Source organism: Cucumis melo, chromosome 7, assembly GCF_025177605.1.
Source record: "Cucumis melo cultivar AY chromosome 7, USDA_Cmelo_AY_1.0, whole genome shotgun sequence".
In the NCBI taxonomy this organism is placed as follows: Eukaryota; Viridiplantae; Streptophyta; class Magnoliopsida; order Cucurbitales; family Cucurbitaceae; genus Cucumis; species Cucumis melo.
Genome location: NC_066863.1, coordinates 10,606,305 through 10,622,341, shown reverse-complemented (window position 1 = coordinate 10,622,341; position 16,037 = coordinate 10,606,305). Strand labels below are relative to the sequence as shown.

The 16,037-nt window shown below is 34.5% G+C and overlaps 1 long non-coding RNA gene across 1 annotated transcript; it reads right to left on the bottom strand.

Moving 5' to 3' along the window:
• Positions 1-3,477: 3,477 nt before the first annotated feature.
• LOC127150233 (uncharacterized) lies at positions 3,478-5,034 on the bottom strand. The gene is made up of 3 exons (XR_007822398.1): positions 4,835-5,034; positions 4,356-4,424; positions 3,478-3,634 (listed from the first exon to the last, which is right to left on the bottom strand). It is a non-coding gene; the product is annotated as an uncharacterized LOC127150233 (long non-coding RNA).
• Between the last annotated feature and the right edge of the window lie 11,003 nt (positions 5,035-16,037).

The window sequence follows — 16,037 nt, the reverse complement described above, 5'->3', positions numbered from 1 at the left end:
TTTCCTTCTTTAATCAAATTTCAAATTCAACTGACAACTTAATTGATGTCTCAAGTTCATGTGATAGGTGATACCACCATAAAAGTGCGAAGTTTTCTTGGTTAAAATATCCAAGATCACACTACAAAAAGTGGGGCCACTCTTGAAAAGAGAGTTAAAGAAATACATCGAGAGACAAATTTCTGACGCATCACCAACACGATATCGAGAGTATATCTACCGGCGGCAACATTTCCGACGTCATTCATGCGTCGGAAACAAACCATCCCCAATGTCCACATGTCCAACATCAGTCATGCATCAGAAATAACCATCTCCGACGCTTTCTCAGGTGTGTCAAGATATATATCATATTCCTGACGTATGTGGTGCGTCAAGAAATAGTTTAAATATATATATATATATATATATATATATATATATATATATATTGAATGTTTTTTTATTCAATTAAAATATCCATATTTGTTTTTGATTCTAGTACGATTTATACGATATTAAATTACAGAAAATTCACAAATAAATTAGTAAACACCAAAATAAAATATCAAATTGAACAAAATATAAATATGATTATGGAATCAAAAATAGTAAATGTTCATAATACAACAAAGTTAAAAATTTAAACAAATTTCATAATATAAATAAGAAATAGTAAATGTTTAAAAAAAAGTACACAAAAATCAATACAAAATAAAGTATGTCTCCTAACGAGCCTCGTACGTCATTCTACATTGTGGGACCTATAATGATACAAAAGTGCCTAAGTTTAGTACATATGCATATCATCACTGAATAATGTCATTTCAAGAACTTAAGAATAAGGAAAACATATATATGTACCACAAAGTAAAGGATCATGTAGTGGCCTTGCTGTGCTTGAGTCATGTCTTCTATGACCTTCTGCATTTGTTCCACTTATCAAGGCCTTTTGAGTAGCCTGATCGTCTACCCAACACAGTCTCACATATCTCGTCTCTAGAGAATGGCTAAAAACCCTCTAGGGTAGGCTAGGACTAGACTACCAACATTTGATTCTGCAACAAATTTAGAAACTAAGTTAGTAAGTCACAAATAAATTAAAGAGGACAAATAAGGGCAGAAGTATTGTTTGGATAACTTACATGTGCATCCTCTGTGGCTTGTGAAATGAAGTCCCGTCTCGCACGTGTGTTTACTGGAATAGCTTCACACGATCGACTGGCTTCCCTCTTTGCTCCGCAAGCTCATGTTGTCATTGTAGAAATGACTTCGACCTATTGCTATGATTGTAAGGCTACTTCTGTCTAGCAGTCTTCTTAGTCCGTGATTGCTCCTGCAATAAAAGAATTATATTGCTGATTTCTTATACATATTAAAAGTTGAAAAAAAAAACTAACCATTACAAAAATTTAATTTCTCAGCTGGAATGCACGACTCACGAAATGATCACAGAGGTAGTGTCAATCCTCTATACGTCCCATTAGGGTTGTACTTTTTGAAGTGCTTGTGACAGTTGCCCTTGAATTCTTTAAAGGTACTGAGCATTTGATGCTTAACGAACCTATTCATTTCTTGATCATTGAAATAAAGCACAAAAAAATGCTACACATTACAAAAAAACAACATATTAGCATGGTTAACTTAAATACATTTCAAATGAAAACAAAATGTGTAGTGGACGTACCTGTGTTCTTTAACTTTTTTTGACGTTCGTATCATACCACTGATACTTAAATAGCCAAACAAACACTTCTTTCCATCAGATGTTGAACTTGTAACACTTCGTCCAGAATACCGTAGAAATTTTTGTCGTCACTTTCACTTGCATTACTTTCACCAATTAGCATCACTCCACTGTTTTGTGTAGTGCGTCAGAAATGACATTCTGACGTGTGAAATCTTAGCCCACCCATAATGCATCCAATATAACAACGAACGTAAGAAGAAATCATGAGATAGATTTTTAGTCTCACACAATTCTATAACCTGAAGGATATTTTACCTCGTATCACGAACGACGATCTATCACCCATGCATATGGGACATGCCCGTTACCCTTTGTACTCCACTCTAATAGGTCACCATACGCTACAAAGTTACTAATTGTCCACAAGAAGGCTGCATGTAGTTAAAAGAACTGACCTGTAAGAGACTCATACGTACGTACCCAGAATTCCATAACTCTTTCAGTTCCTCAATCAATGGTTGAAGATACACATTGATTTCCCTACTAGGAGATCTAGGATCGGCATTGAGCAGTGACATGAAGAAATTTGTTTCTTTCATGCATTTCCATGGTGGCAAATTGTAATACAACAGGCCACATATTGTTCAAGGTACTCATATGACCAAATAGATTAAACACATATGAAGCTAACCTTAAACGAACGTTCCATGGATCATAAGCAAAATCAGGAAATTCATAATCAAAGTGTTTCGATCCATCCGCTTCAACTGGATGTCTCAACACATTATCTGTTTTAACATGTTTACCCCTATGTCATCTCACGCAAGTGGACCCTTCCTGTAAGACGAACAAGCATTGTAATCTTGGTACCAAAGGAAAGTGGTATAATACCTTATGTTATGATTAACCTTGTACCAAGCCTCACCACATGTAGGACAATGTTGCAAATCAACAAACTCTTTTCAGTACAATACACAGTCGTACTTGCCTAAGCACGAAGTTTTTGTTTGGCTTCATAAAATGAACTATGGATAGTACAACTACACATTGAAAACGTTGTTCTTAAGAGTTCTAACAACATGTCGAAGGACTTGTTACTCCAATTGTTTAGAATCTTCATGTGCATCAACTTAACCAAAACACTTAAGGAGGATAAAATTCAGAACAATCGGCATACAACTAATTACAGGCTTCATTCAATAAGTCTTAAAAATATGTTTGTTGTATCTTGTTGTATATCTACCCCAATATTCCTCGGTCTTTCATCCTCCAAAAGACCTTCCTTTGTTTCTTCTTCCTGTTCAATCGGGGCTTGTAAATCATTCAGCATGCCAAACATATCATATTCTTAATGAAAGGGCTACTACTAGGCCTTTAATGTCGATTTTCAACCGACATCTTTGATAGTGTTATTGAAGCCCTTTAATGTCGGTTGGGCTTTGATGTCGGTTTAAAATCGACATTAAAGAAGCCAATAATGTCAGTTTGAAACCGACATTAAAGAGGCCTATAATGTCGGTTTAAAAAATGATATTAAAGAGGCCAATAATGTCAGTTTATAACCAACATTATAAATCCCCAATAATGACAGTTTAAAACTGACATTAAAGCCTTGCTTTTAGGTCCATTTTTATAAAAAAACTATTTAATTGTTGCATTATTGTCCATTTTTTATAAACCCACATTGGGTCCGTGTAGATAAATCTTTTTTCTCAAGCCAACAAATCAATAAAATTAAATTATTTTAAAAACTATAATATTTGTCTTTTACATTTGTACACAAAATAAAATCTTAATATTGTGTTTATATATACATTCTACAACAGTACATCAAAAAGATCCTAATACAAGACGTAAATAAGAAAAATCGTAAATGCCTTCTCAATATTCAACCTTCAACCTTCAACGATCGCCTGGCTATCTACACAATCGCTTAGTTTTCAACCCGATATTACTTCAATCATTCTACAAACAATACAAAAACAAAGCTAAACGTGAGGTATTTAGACGTTGAGGTACAATAGATGCATATCATGTCGTGGTAAAGAAGATGCATTCAATAAGTAGTTAAATTTACTTATTAATCACATCAAAATAAGGAGATCAGGTATCCTATAAAAGATGGGGACCATTATTAACATAAACAGAAAGCTCGACATGTAGGAATATACCTGTAATAAATTTAAAGAGGTACCAAACAAAGCTAAACATAATCACAAAACAAAAATTCCAATCACAAATCCATGTACACAACGAGCATTTTTACTTGAAGTCAGTTCCCTTAGCTGAATAGGTAAAATGGGCCTACGTGTACAATTCAATCATTATAACCAGACAGGTAACATGATCAGGTAAAACGTCATTCAGCATAGAAAGGAAAAGTTGTCATCAACTTTACGTAATCACTAGCTGAATCAAAATTACCAATCGTGAATTGGAATCTCTCACATCCTATTGTCTTTTACTGAAAAATAAAAGAATTTGCCCTTGATACTAAGTAGGTGATTATGAGTTAAATTCCAGATCTCTTCAATAAGATTCCTTTATGTTATAACCAGACACAAAACTATGCAAATAACAAAAAAAAAAAAAAAAAAAAAAAAAACTGAAAGACAATTAAACTTTTCAAATAGGTCTTTCATGTTGTGTGCATACAAGGAATACCTCCTTCCTCAAACTTTAGTACCTTAAAGGATGAGTTCCACTTTTGTTTGTGTCTTAGTGATAGAAATCATAAGTTCAGCGACAGACTTCCCTGGTGGATGGTTTTAAAAGTTAGTGATCATTATTATGAAAACAGTGATTGCCATAACCAAAACTGTTAGGAGTAAACCAAAAAGAAACAAAAAAGATAAATTGCAGCATCCTACATATAACATGCCAATGTGGATATTTGTTCACATACGAAAACTCAAGATGGATACTTTCAGCCAAAAACTAAGATTTATTTTGATAAAAAAAATTTTATTTAGAATTTATTCCCAATTATGTTGATACTAAATTATCCCTTTCCATTTTTCTGCCTAATTAGTGTTGAACAAACTAATAACGTATTGATAAGGTATTTTTCATGAATCTGTAAATAAATTAAGAGGAAAAATAATTTTCTCATTTCAAAAGGATGAAAACTGCCAAAATATTAATGAAATATATTTCAGAGATTACCTTATAGAATAGCTCGCCAAGCCAACCATCATGAGCTATTTTCAAGGATTGAAATATTTATTGTGCCTCAACTGTATCGTGATTCTGCTCAAATATTTCAATGAAGTTTCTCAGCTGTTGGCCTCTTGGTTTGATCTTTCACCAGACACGTTGCAACCATTTCTTCAAAAGACTGATTACAACTGAAAGTCCTCTAATTAGAATACATCTATTAAATATTTTAAAGAGTACAATTCATGGGTTTGGTTCAGTGAATTGCCAAACAATAAAAAATCAAGCTATTATTGATCATATAAACAATGAATATGTAGGATGATTCAAAGCTACAAATGATAAGGAGATAAGAACCAAATTTTTGTCTGTGGGCCAGGTTTGGTCTAAGTCTTAAACCATTAGGAAATGCTTCAGCGTTAGAACACAGTAGTTAACTAGAACTATATTAAAAATGTTGGTATCACTGGGATGGGAACCTTACCTAAAACTGGCCAACAAAATCCCAAGCTCGACAGAACATAGAGGGGAACTCAAACCAAAACCCTACCTAAAACTATATTAGAAAGGTTGATATCACTTGTTTCCAAGATGGGATTTCTTGTAGGCTTTGTCAGTCTACCTTTGTTTTCTACGGTGTGACTTTAACTTGCGACCCGATCCCATTCCTCGTGTTTTCCTGTAGTACATTACTAGTTAACGAAGAGAATACAATTGCCATTTCAATCAAAACATAAAACATAAAAACATGAACTAATAAAACATCTCAAATGTCATAATTAACCTGTGAGATCCAATGTGAAACTACAAACAAAACCTCCACTAAATGGCTAAGAGACTATTGACAATGTTTAAGTTGTTGAAAACTAACCCGCTAAAGAGGAACTAAGAGACTTGAACTATTACTCAAACACTCAGCAAAAGCTTAGAATTCTTGGGGGATAACAAAAAAATTCATTATAGAAAAATAATAGTAGTAAATAAGAGGTATTAGGAATTTTAAAATAAACATAGGAGACAAAAATAATTGATCAAGCTAACTAATATGGAGAAATTTAAAAATGTGGAATATAAATTCTAACAAATAGGTATCAATGGACGATTATATTGAAGTAGCAAAAATTAAACAAAAACCAAATAGAAGGTCAGTAGGACAAAAAACACTTTATATGATCTATTTCAGTATCAAATTCAATAAAACAGAACATATATGACCTTCACTTTACAAATCACAAGACAATCCAACCATTTTATTCCACTTGAGTAACAATTCAATAAACATAAGAAAAACTAATTATAAACAATTACTTAAACTAACAAAAGAAATATCACGCAAATGGTCTTTGCTATTAAATTATTTAACGCAAGTAGATGGGTTGGCAAAGAAAATAATAAACAATTAGGGTGTGTTTGGGCCTCGGTTTTAGAGGGAAAAGGAAATTGATTTTGGGCCAAACCTTGTTTGGCCCAAGTTTTTTGTTGAAAGGGGATTAGGGTTATCCTAATCCCCCTTTTAACCTACCTTCTCTACTTCGTTACCCGTCGTACGCGTCTCCTAACCCTACCATTTTCCGATCTGCTGCCGTACTTCTTCTCGCGATTTTCCTGACGTTTTCCCTTCATTATCTTCCCTTTTTTTCTCTGATTACTTCCCTTTTACCTCTCTTCTCTTTCCGTCTTCAAAATAATTTACATCTCCTTCGTTGAATTCGAAGGAGATGTCCGTGTTCTTCGTCCTCCATTTTTTGCCCTACTCTTCCCGAAACCCTTCTTAATCTCTCTGTTTCGTTGATCGGTTGCCACCAACGTGCGTGACCTCCGAAACATTTCTCATCCTCTCTCCATATTTCCATACGGTTTGTATGCCGAACAAACCCTTGCCGCTCCCCACTCTTGCCAGTCGTAGAACGAGTTTACTACACTTTTTTCATACCGAACAACCATTTATGGTAGATGCTACACTAAATCGGTGAAAGGAATTCGAGTACGGGCATGGCGGAGCACGGCAGGGGTCTTCGGTGTGCACCAAAGGTATGGTCAGCCGATGATGAGCATTGCGGTGGTTAATCTGATTACATTATGCAATTTCTTTCTTATTATCAGTCTAATATTTATTCCTGTTCGTGATCATGAGTTTAATTGAGGCCTTATGTTGAAATTTTGTTTACTGCCTTGTCTGTGAATTTCATTAATCATCCGTGCTCTCTGTTTTTCACATGTATTCCGAATTTCTTCTATCATCCGCACTCTCTGTTATTCATATGTATTTCATATGTTGTAATTCATATGTTCTTCTGCCTCCTAATGAGCTAAATTTTGTTGTAATATCCATGCTGTTGAACATGTTTTTATTTGTTTTGCCTACTGTTAAAAAAAATGTCATGGATACTGTGTGCTTCTGTTTAAAAAAAATACAGTACGTCCTTGAAGTTTGACTGAATTTGTGAAATCCCCTTTTTTATGGGATTCATGTTGGGTCCCCTTTTTTATGGGATTCTTGTTGGGTCCCCTTTTTTATGGGATTCTTGTTGGGTTTCTTTACTGCTGGTTTATACTCCCTCTATATAATGGACCCTTCCTCCTTCCATTCCATATTCAACTAATTTTCCTTCTTGGTATACTTGCATTTGTCTTTGGTATGTTATTCAAATTCCATTGCTATACTTGCATTCGATTCTTTGTTATATGGTATGTTTATCATGTTTCGAACGACAATTGATATTTTTTCAACTATGCTAATTTTTTTTTTCAATTCAGCCCCTGCCCTGTGTTTCCCCTTCTTTGCCTTCTGCCCTGTGTTTCCCCTTCTTTGCCTTTGTCTGTATTTTACATAAGAGTGCTTTTGTAAATTTGTTTCCTTCTGCACTGTGACAAGTAATGCTTTGTTCCCTTCTGCACTGTCACAAGTAATGCTTGCTGTATTTTATGTCTCTATTTGGTTGCTTCTGTTTTACATATGATGATATGAACTCCACCGCAAAAAATGGTACCGTAACTGCGTTCTTCTTGAACGTCTTTGCGGTAATCAAATTAACTCTGAGGCTATGTTCTTTTACATACATTATGTACTCACACCTTGTTTGATTTTTTGACCCGTTCCATCGATTTGTGAAGTTTCGTTTCGGTTAAGGTATGTTTCATTTTCGTTTTGTCATTCATTTTTTTACAATACGTTATCCTTACCGGCATGCATATGTAATAACAAACTCATTTTTTGTCTATATCTTCAGGTTGTAAAGGTTGAAGCATTCGTAAACGAGGTACTACGGTTATAAAACTCCTTCTTTGACGAAGTCGATCTATATATTCCTGTACTTAGTTGTTTTATTACATTTTTGTTTCAGTTATAAATCCTCAGACGTTTACATTTGTTTATATTAATATGTAATAGCTTCAAATTTTTTCTTATATTTTTAAAATTTATATTTTGAGTATTGACATAATAGAGATGTACGAGTTCATAGGATGGGGTTGAAGATGAGTTTTCATTCCTATCCATCCCTTAATTTTATTAGGAATCAAGTTTCACACCAAGTGTTATTTCTCGTTTAACATTTTTTTAAAAAAGATAATTGAATTATGTTTTAAGAAAATTTCCGAAATTGAAACTTTCTTGTTTGGTAAATAAATTCTTAAAACCCTTGAATGAAACAAAATAAAATATCACATTTAATGAACCATATAAAATATATATGATGGTATTAATAATAATGGAATATCTACTTTTGCTTGTGAATTATATATATATATATACACTTTCAACCACTGCATGTTTGTAAGTTTAAAATCATTTCTCATGTCTTAAAAATCACTACTTTTTAAATTTGTACTACAAATAAAATACATTTTAAATACTATAAATAAAATTGTTTTTAACTAATTAAAAAGCATTGCTCGAGTCTTTTTAAAAATTTTTTAAATCACAATCAACGTGCCCCTTCTTCATAAAGGATGAAGCAACCGGTAATAATTTCATTTTATTTAGGGTATGTTTCGACCAATAACAATTATTCTAAAAAAAATAAGAAACCAACCACATAAGTATTTTCCATTTCTTTGTAATCTGTTTGTTTTTTTCCAACCTAAACTTGAAATTTTATTATTTTCGAAATAAAATATTAGTTTACTTTTGGAAAGAAAAAACTATTATTTGTACTAGTTGTAGTCACATATAATTTTGAGGTAGATTAAAATTTGCCTAATTTTACTAGTTTTCAATTTTGTGAATTTGTATAAAAAAAATGTTATTTAATTACGTTTGTAATTTTGAATTATTTATTAAAGAATATAGAAACGTTCCAACAATGAGACGCTATAAAATACAAATTCAGTGGTCAAATTGGAGACATATGAGTGGATGATGCATAATAACGAGAATAAGGGAAAGTATAAAAAGAAAAAAGAATTGATTTCTTGAATCCTACTAATTTTAGAAGCCAGTTTCCTACAAGCAATATAATTTATATTAGGTGGAATTTTTTTTATATAAATGTCACGTAAGAAAAATTATATGGATGATACTATTTAGCAATATGTTTTATTTCGCAAACTAATTATCACGATAGATTTCAATTGATAATTAGCAATATGTTTTATTTCGCAAATTAAAATACGTATACTTCCATATATTCATAAATCAAAACATAAACATAAATGAAGTTTGCACAAAAACGTATTTTAAAAAAAGTAGTAGAAGTCAATTACTTAATTTGTAAACATATTAACTTAGTTTACCTTTCAAGATATTTCCAACATTTGAAAACCAACATTGGTATTATGTGATTAGGTTAACATTTGAAATTAACGCGTTGTTAGGATTATTTTCCAACAGGGTGTCAATCTATAATTTACAATGGACGAACAGGAGTTGGCGTCTATTGTAAATGCGTTCATAGCATCCCAACGACAGTTGTTACTAATGTTGGAGCTCTTGAACAACGATACCAAGAGGATAACGCACATCCCGTATGAAACTAGGCATAGGATTAGACAGTTAGCTTACTTTCGCATGATTCATGGGTCAGACCTTGTCTGTCGCCAAAGTACGAGAATGGACCGAAGATGTTTCGCCATTCTGTGTCACCTACTGAGGACCATTGCTGGACTAACGTCGACGGAAGTCGTCGATGTTGAGGAGATGGTAGCAATGTTCCTCCACATTCTTGCGCACGATGTGAAAAATCGTGTCATTCAACGAGAGTTCATGCGGTCGGGTGAGACAATTTCCCGCCATTTCAACATGGTCTTGTTGGCTGTCATTCGACTTCATGAGGAGCTGTTGAAAAAACCACAACCAGTGCCTAATGAATGCACAGATCAAAGATGGAGGTGGTTTGAGGTACACATTTGTCTCGAACTACGTACTTCCAACACAACGACATTAGTTCTTCTCAATAAATTTTAGTTATGCGATGCAGAATTGCCTAGGTGCATTAGATGGCACGTACATAAAAGTCAACGTTCCAGCAAGTGACCGGGCTAGGTATAGAACACGCAAGGGGGAGGTGGCCACAAATGTACTTGGCGTGTGTGACACGAAAGGAGATTTTGTTTACGTACTTGCCGGTTGGGAAGGATCAGCTGCGGACTCACGCATCCTCCGTGATGCCCTTTCAAGACCTAATAGGCTTAAGGTGCCCAAGGGTAAGTAACAAGGGCATTGTACCTATCAATGGAATTTTAGAAGTAACAACTGCGACATTTTAATCGTGCATTGTGATTACAGGCTATTACTACTTGGTTGATGCCGGGTACCCAAATGCGGAGGGTTTCCTGGCACCATACAGAGGCCAACGCTATCACTTACAAGAATGGCGTGGCCCTGAAAATGCACCTTCAACGTCGAAAGAGTTCTTCAATATGAAACATTCTTCTGCTCGTAATGTAATCGAAAGAGCATTCGGTGTCTTGAAGGGTCGATGGGCGATACTGCGGGGAAAGTCATACTATCCTGTAGAAGTTCAATGTCGCACAATACTCGCATGTTGTCTCCTCCACAACCTTATCAATAGGGAGATGACGAACTTTGATATAGAAGACAACATAGATGAGGTTGATTCCACCCACGCGACTACTGCCGCGGATGACATACATTACATAGAGACGTCGAATGAGTGGAGTCAATGGAGGGACAACCTTGCAGAAGAAATGTTTACTGAATGGGAGTTGCGTAACCAATAGAAAAATTAAATGTTCCCCGTTCATTTTCATACTTAAGTAGTTCTGCCAATAAGTCTTATTTTGTCATAGTTTTTGTAACATGATTATTTTGAATGTATTGGTTAACCAATTAACTTACTGCCAAACTGTTTTTCAGCAGGAGTTCATTGTACTATGAAATTAATCGTATGTATGTTATCTAATCATACGGAACTTAATGAAACTAATATGTTTTGCGTTTTACGTCTAGCATGACAAGTTCATCGAGACTACCTAAACATACTTGGACTAAAGAGGAAGAGGCAGGCCTCGTGGAGTGCCTCGTGGAGTTGGTCAATGCTGGTGGGTGGAGGTCCGACAATGGGACCTTTCGTCCCGGGTACTTAAATCAGCTGGCGAGAATGATGGCGTTCAAGATCCCAGGTTCTAATATCCATGCTTCAACCATCGATAGTCGAATCAAATTGATGAAGAGAATGTTTCACGCACTTGCGGAGATGCGTGGCCCAAACTGTAGTGGTTTTGGGTGGAATGATGAAAAAAAACGCATCGTCGCTGAGAAAGAAGTCTTTGACGATTGGGTAAAGGTGCGTTACTAGATATTTGAACACTTGTTTGATTATTTGAATACATGGACTAATAATTTATTATTGCACTTATACAGAGTCATCCGGCGGCGAAAGGCCTCCTTAATAAGTCGTTTGTCCACTATGACGAACTGTCGTACGTGTTTGGCAAAGATCGTGCAACAGGAGGTCGGGCTGAGAGTTTTGCGGACATTGGGTCAAACGATCCTCCTGGGTATGACGCAGGAGCTGCTGATGCTATGCCAGATACGGACTTTCCGCCAATGTACAGTCCGGGATTGAACATGTCGCCTGATGATTTGATGGAAACAAGAACCGCTAGGGTCAGTGAACGTAGAAATGTTTCAAGCGGGTCTAAGCGGAAACGTCCAGGACATGCCACAGATAGTGGGGACATAGTTCGTACTGCCATTGAGTATGGAAATGAACAACTTCATCGCATTGCTGAATGGCCTATCCTACAACGTCAAGATGCTACCCAAACACGTCAAGAGATTGTTCGACATTTGGAGGCCATCCCTGAGCTCACATTGATGGATAGGTGTCGCTTAATGCGTATACTTATGCGTAACGTCGATGACATGAAAGCTTTCCTTGAAGTTCCCGACCATATGAAGTACCCGTACTGCAGCCTCATTCTTCAAGAAAACCAATGACTAGTTAGTTTGTTTTATTTGTATTAATGAAACTTTTCTTACTTGGACTATATGTTATTATTCTAACTTGTTATGTCTTATTATATAACGAACTTTAAATTCTGTTGAAGTTAATTAGTTTGTAGTTTCGTTTCGCTTTAAAATGTAATGGTATGAATTGTTGTATTATCCTATTAATGTAGTGTTTTCGTTCAAGTTTTTTTTTTACAATATTTATAAGTTGGTAATACGTGGAAATAATTTGGTTTAAATACGCTAATGAATTTACGGATTTACGAATTAATTTTGGACGACATAACGTAAGAGAATTATATTTTCAAAACCTAGTTACAGAATTATGTTTAGATTATTCTAATTACATAATTGAATATTGATCATGAAAAAAAAATTATATATTTTTTATTCTTATATTAAGATTCCTTATTTAAAAAAAATAACATAAATCTAATTAACGTAATCTTTGCCCCAAACAAGTTTTATAATAATACTACAATCATAACTCTTCCTCCAAACACATTTTATAATAATACTATAATAATAATCTTTCCCCCAAACACATATTATAATAATACTACTATAATAATTCTTTCCCCAAACACATATTATTATAACACTACTATAATAATCCCTTTCCCAAACACATACTATTATAACACTACCAATAATAATTCTTCCCCCAAACACATATTATAATAACACTACCAATAATAATTCTTCCCCCAAACACATATTATCATAACACTATCAATAATAAATCTTCCCCCAAACACATATTATCATAATACTAGGATTATCATAATCCTAGGATTATAATAATCCTTTTCCCCCATAACTCTTTCCCTCCCCCAAACACACCCTTAGGGTTTTAATTAATTCTCAACTAAAATGAAGAGAATACGTATTAAAGAGGAATCCTGAGTTGCTAAAGATGCTTCACACTTTGTTGAAGCCAAATCTGGAGTTCTTCGAAATCATTCTTCACCCACCGTCCTTCTTCTCTCTCTATTGAAGGTTAGTACTATGGGTTCTACGCCATGGGCTTTAGAAGGAAAAATAAAAATCAGACTAAGGGACAGGTTGCCGTGGGTTTTAACCAAATTTTAAGTGGCTATCAAATTAGGAGACCATGTTTTTGTTTTTCTATTCTTTTTTTTTTTTCTCTTTTGTTGTAGAATTGAAAGGTTCTAATCAGTTACACAAATCAGTTAAGAAAAGAATTAATTCTAGGTTTTGAATCGTGGATGGAGCATGAACGAATCTTACCCGAGTATGAGCGTCGAAGATGGTCGTCTAGCCCGGATATGAGTTGGACAAGGAGAGGAACTAAAATCTGAACAAATTTTGGTTAATCATTTACAACTCAAAAAAAGGCAGAAGAGAGAGATACACGAGAAACTCACGAACAACAACGACAACTTTGATCTGAAAAGGACAGCCGACAAAAGAGGGTCAACAGTGAGAATGGTGGATGACGACCAAAGACTAGCAACGGGATGTGAGCGAGGTTGAGAGTTGAGGACTGCATGGAGGGAGTTCTTCGCACGGGGATGGAAAGATGGAAATGGAGGGAAGTCACACAGTTTTGAAGAAGAAGGAACCTAATGGGCTATAACCCTAATAACATAGAAAATAAATTACAAATTAGAGAACAAACGTAGGGATAGTATATCTTTAATGTCAATTTTATAAAAGGGGATCTTTATTGTCGTTTAAATTTGACATTAATGATGTTGGTTTAAAACTTACATTAAAGATCTACATTTTAAAAACCGACATTAAAGATTCATTTTCATTTTCTTCAACTGACATCAAAGGTCATATTTCTTCCGGAAAGTCAAAAGAAAGGGGCTTAGTGACAAGAAGAAATGAACATGTCAGGACAAGAAAATTTTGTTGCTATTAAGTAAGAGTGGAAGACATGCAAGACCTTTGAGTCATGAAAACATGTGGTGTAAAGAGATTAGTAGAAGGTGTGAAGTGGACAAGTAGGTGGTGTCAAGATTAATTCATGCAAGTTTGAGGTGGAAAATGTAAGTAGGAGGTGCCAATTTGAAACCATGCAAGACCTTCTATAAATAGGTTAACTTTGAAGGAGAAGTGCATCAAATCCACTCGTGTGATCATTTTCTTGTTTCCACTTGAAAAAAATTATTAAGTTAGGTCTAGATGTAAGGGGAGGCTGCTGGACCGAATAGAGTGTAGGAAAAAGGTTAAAATTAGAGTTGAAGCATCAAAGGTCATTTTTCAGACATTATTAACCATTGTTCACTTTTCAAAGGCCATATGATGCATCACTTAGAGTTAAGAGCTAAAATTATGAGATAGATACTTAAGCCAATTCAACAAAAATTTGTAGAAGAAAGTTTTGTCATTTAAGTTCTGGATTTTGAGTTATTACCCTCCAAAGTTGAAAAAATGATTTTGTTTGAGAACCCAGTTTCAAGGCATGACACAGATAGGCCAAGCATCATGGTCCATAAGGCGCAGGCACCAGGCACGTACGACACCTAAGCAGGGCCATACACACACACCAACTTCCCCTACAGTCGATCAGCCCACGCCAGCCCCCTTGCCACCCATCCATACATGCCAGCCAATGCCATAAGGCATTTTTGGGCTATTTTTGATATTTTTTCCATGTCTAAGTAAAGTTTTTGTATTTTCTTAATCAAAGAGATTAAATTAGATTTAAATATCATTATTTCATGAAAAGAAGAGATTAGGCAAGTGTACAAACCAAGAACCTAAGCCACCATCTGTGAGTGACAAAACAATTTTAAGTTGACTTTTTAAACATGATTTACTATCAAATGTTTAAAGCACAATTTGGTGATTCAATGCTTGAGTATACTTATTTACAAAATGTTTATAAAGCATATAAATTTAGAGATTCTTTGACAACCAAGTACTTGTTAACAAGATTTACAGGCAAGTATGTTTATGATAAGTTTTTAAAATATTTAAGTTAAGAAATGACTTTAGCATGTTTTAGGCTATACCTACAATGTTCTTAGATATATATAGCGATCCTTCAGGGGATATTGCCTATGCACAAAGGTTCCTTTGTTGAAGGTATTCAATAAATACCTAGTTTTCTATCACTAGGACAAATTAATGAGATGAGGGTTCTATAGATGCCTAGTTTTCCATCTCATTGTAGCTATAGCGAGATAGGGCACTACTGATTTTAGTTTCTATCTCGTAAATATCATATCATGGGATAGGACTTCGAAGCCTAGTTTATTGTTTTGGTCCCGATGGTTCTTCTAGGTATAGTAAATGAATGAATATGTTTGAGTTAAATATTTTAAGTTTGATATACATTTACGTTAAAGAGTTAATTGTTAAAGACTTACTATCTTAAAAGTATGTTTTAAAAACCATCAATCACTGGGCTATTTGGCTCACCCTTTCCAAATGTTTTCTACTTTCCAAGAAGAGATAGTGATCCGAAAGACTAACCGTTGTTTCCAATTGCTTTGCCAGTTGTTTTTAGGTTTTGTTCTTCTAGTTAGTACCTAGGTCAAGCCATGTCATATAGACATGTTTGAAGATAAGTTTGCCAAGTGGTTAATTTTTGTTTTGTTTAAAAACTAGTATGTATTCAATGGCCTTTACCCTTAACTTATTTTAAGAATTATGTATTGAAGTTTTTTAATCTATGTCTATTATGTTAGTCTGCTGCATAAGTTATTTTACTAAAAGTTGTTTACGATTCTGAAAAGGTTCAATAGTCATGGTCAATTAGTGTTGTTCAAAAGTGTAACGATATTGGTTGAGTTCACACCGTTTCTTGGGTCAAAAGTAGGT